The sequence below is a fragment of the Microcaecilia unicolor genome, chromosome 6, assembly GCF_901765095.1.
Source record: "Microcaecilia unicolor chromosome 6, aMicUni1.1, whole genome shotgun sequence".
NCBI lineage: Eukaryota > Metazoa > Chordata > Amphibia > Gymnophiona > Siphonopidae > Microcaecilia > Microcaecilia unicolor.
Genome location: NC_044036.1, coordinates 312,066,129 through 312,070,269, shown reverse-complemented (window position 1 = coordinate 312,070,269; position 4,141 = coordinate 312,066,129). Strand labels below are relative to the sequence as shown.

At 46.5% G+C, this 4,141-nt stretch overlaps 1 pseudogene; it reads left to right on the top strand.

The window, feature by feature from the left end:
• Positions 1–1,193: 1,193 nt before the first annotated feature.
• On the top strand, positions 1,194–2,372 carry LOC115472347 (annotated as a pseudogene).
• The last annotated feature ends 1,769 nt before the right edge of the window (positions 2,373–4,141 follow it).

Genomic DNA, 4,141 nt, shown 5'->3' with positions numbered 1-4,141 from the left:
GACCCACCCTTGGTATGTCACTGACATGATATGAAGCTGCAAGGAGACAGACAAAGAACAACAGCAAACCTTTTTTTCAAAAAGGATGGCGGACACTTGCAATGCCTTACTAGAGAAGGCAGTGGAGACAAAAGCAGTGACGGAACTCAGAAAGAAGCAGGATCTACCTTCCTGCCAGGCCTTCCTCTGCTGGACCCCCTACTTCTCCAGCACAGGCCCATAGTTAGATGATAGACCACTGAATGGACTTTTGCCAAATTTGTCACACCAGAATCGCTAGTGCTGCTTTGTAAAAGGATCCCTAAGTCTGAAATTTTCAGGCCTCAAGATTGAGCAGATGTTTTCTTAAACATGTAAGCTTCAAATCCACAATTATACCTAACATTTTCGATTTACTTTCTATCCATAAAGCTTCTCCAGGGGATAGAACTATATCTCCTGTGGAAGAGAAAGGAATTGTACAGCTGAGCTGTTGGTATGAGAGAAACTGTCTTATATTTCTCCATTTTCTCCCTGCCTGTGTTTCACACACTTCTTTTCTCAGCACCCATGCTCTCTCCTTTCTATGTCTCATAACTTGTGCATGTGCTTATGCATGCTTGTTCTCTCCCCCCACCCCTTCCTCCCCTTTCTCTGTTTTAACCCTGGAAATGTATATTTCCTGCTTGTGCTGGCCCTAGGGCCTAGAGTGCATTTGCTACCCTCTACCATAGCAATTGCTAAGGAAACGGGGAGGGGGGGGGGGGGGGGTGGCAACAGAGCATTTCATTAGTCTGTACTGTAAATTTAAACGTAGTTCCTCTAAAAGCTTGGATTGACAGACCATGAAGCAATACATAAAAAGCAACAGATACTTAAAAAGTGGGGAAAAAAAGGCTGAACATCTGCTCAGCAGTACAGATGCGGAAGGCGCGAGCACGGATTGGGAGATTAGCTTGTTGTGTTAGTTGCTAAGGCGATGTGAGCTTGTTCTGTGCTTCGGTATCGATGGAAGCAGCATATAAACGTCCCCTGTGTCACCGTATCAGCACCACGGTCATACGGCGGACTTCAGACGTCCGGCTCCCCATTCTCCCCATCGCCCTTTCATCATGCAGTGACCTGATTGGCAGACTTTGCATGATGTCACAAAGGAGAGAATGAATAAATACGGAGCATTCGGCAGCTTAAAGGAAAAGTTGTTTTGCTGGGCGGCAACAGGTGCTTGCATAGCAGAATCTGCAGCGGATTCGTTTAATAGCCTTTGGCTAAGAATCTATAGAACCCATCGTGTTCCACACATCTGGCCGAGAAGACACTGCACATCTGGCCGAAGATCGGGCTGCAGCAGGAGTTGCTCTTGTCCTATCCCCAAAGCTGTTGCCGCAGCTCTTTGCTCTCCTGCTTTCTCTCCTTCCGGAGGTCCGGACAGCCTGACATGTCGCGGCTGGCGGTGCCAGAGAAGCAGCAGGTGCGGCTGGTCTTTCTGGGGGCGGCCGGAGTGGGCAAGTCGTCCCTGATCCGCCGGTTCCTGCTCGACACGTTCGAGGCCAAGCACCGGAGGACGGTGGAGGAGCTGCACTGCCTGGAGTACGAGGAGCGTGGGGGCCCCAAGATCCGCCTTGAGATCCTGGACACCAGCGGCAGCTACTCCTTCCCGGCCATGCGGAAACTCTCTATCCGCAGCGGGGACGTCTTCGCCCTGGTCTACTCCGTTGAGGACGCCGAGTCCTTCGAGATTGTCCGCAGCCTGCGGGAAGAGATCGTGGCCCTGCGGGAGGACAAGTTCCCTCCCATCGTGGTGGTGGGCAACAAGGCGGACCGGGAGGCGGACAGGATGGTCCTGGCCGAGCAAGCACTGGCAACGGTGGAGGGGGACTGGGGCAGCCACCACGTGGAAACCTCGGCCAAGGAGAATCGACAGGTGCTGGAGGTCTTTAGGCAGCTCCTGCGGCAGGTCAACGTGCCGAGCCGCTGGAGTCCGGCCCTGCGCAGGAGGAGGGAGACTTTCCCCAAGGAGAACGGCTCCTCCAAACCCCCCATGAATAAAACCAACAGTTGTAGCATCTGCTAAAAGATGGGGTGGGAAATGCGGACTGAACCCCTAGACGGGTTTTACATGTGGGCATACTAGGCTCTGACTTTTCACACCGGTTGGGGGCGCCAAAGAGACACATATTTTGCCCAACAAATCAGCAGCAAGTAGAGCGATTGTCTTTTTGGCTGCCACTGACTGGACACAGAGAAGGAATGTGCCCAGGACATGCACAGAACTAGCACTTAAACTTGTAGGTGCAAGACCAGCGATCAAAAATAAAATAGAGTTGAGCTTGACTTACTGATTGTGAAAACAGACAAAAACTGCGTCTCAAGATTAAAAAAAAAAAAAAAAAGCAGGTTTTCAGGGTGCTGGTGTCTGATCTCTGCAACACAACAAAACTAGCACGTAATGGACATAACACAATTCTTCCTGTACGATTCCCTAATGTGGCTGTACCACATGAACTTTATCTTACCACAGCATCCCTTTGTATTTGTTTACACTGGAGGCTGCAAACGCCTCTCTGGTACTATGTAAGCCACATTGAGCCTACAAAAAAAAAAAAAAAAAAGAGAGAACCTGTGGGCTACAAATGTAACAAATAAATATGTGAAGTGTACAGCAAAAACTAAGACTTTATTAAGAACACATATTAAGTTGTAGAGCTGAAAATAGATGAAGTTCAGCTGTAGGTGAAATCATAGAATATATATCAATTGTGTTGCACTGCCTGTTTCTTTCAGTACTATGTAAGAATCTGAGCCCAGCACTGTGAGTGAGGCAGTGATTGGGCTGGAGCTGCGGGTTGGTTGTATATGAAAGGAGGGGGCCAGAAATGTTTCCTATTGTACATACATAGAGGTATGTGCCACATTTTTGCAAGGTTCCCCTTGATGCTGAAGAGATATTGGCGTCACATTGTCTCTCTAATAAAGTGCAGAAGGCAAAGTGTTTTGGAAAATTGTTTCCGCTGTGATTGATTATCAGTGTCATGCAACATTTTGGTGCTTTATATTTTACATTGCCCACCTTCCCCCCCCCCCCCCCCCCTCCTCAGCGCAAGGCGGTTACAGTAGCACAAGTTTCAAATATTCAAGCAGTTTGTTTTTAATCATCACCATGATAAATGTCCTGTCCTGTTTTTGTCTTCTGACTAGATTATAAGCTTCCTATGGCAGGGTTTGTCTCCAGTAGTTTTAGAGTTGCTGTAACTCCAGCAGTTTAAACTTGTGCTAATTCAATCCATTTATAGAGTAGATAAGTGCAGATAAAGACTAAATCGGACAATCCAGTCTACCTAATTTTAAGATGTGTCTAATCCAGGGATGTATTATTTTTCAATAGTGAGTACCAGCTAATATACGACAACTATAAAAAGTTCAGTACAATTTATTTTAGCCACTCCAATAAAAACACAGAAAAATTCATTACATGGAAGGAATGAGTAGCAAATTGGGGGAGGGGGGGTTAATCCTTTCAGCTGAGAAGAAAAGAGCTGGTCAGATTCAGAAGGCCTTATTTTTAGTCGCTACGTGTGAATTTTCACCATATAAGCAGCAGAAGGGGGGGGGAAGATCCTGGCATCAAGGCTGTACCCCACTATTTTGTAGAAAACAATGAAGCAGATCAGTAGTAAACAAACTTTATTAATAAATTAAGTATACTGCCCAACACAGGGCCCAGCCAGTGTGCGTCCAGGACTACTCAGTGATCCTTACTATAAATACTTTCCGACAAACGTGTGTTCCAGTAAACAAAAGGAATGCTGGGCGAAACACAGCCTATGTCGGTCAGTATACTCTAATTTATTAATAAAGCTTGTTTATATTTACTACTGATCTGCTTCATTGTTTTCTACCTTGGAGTTTGCGGATTGTTTATTTTGCTGTTTCCTTGTACCACTATTTTGTCCAACAGGGGAGTGGGGGCGGCAGCAACTAGAGAGATTGGGGGTGTCTAGTCTAGGAGTTCTCAACCCAGTCCGCAGGGCACATCTAGCCAGTCAAATTTTCAGGACATGTACAATGAATATGCATAAGACAGATTTACATACAATGGAGGTAAGTGCATGCATTATGCAAATCTCATGCATAGTCATTGTGAATAGCTTGAAAACCTGAT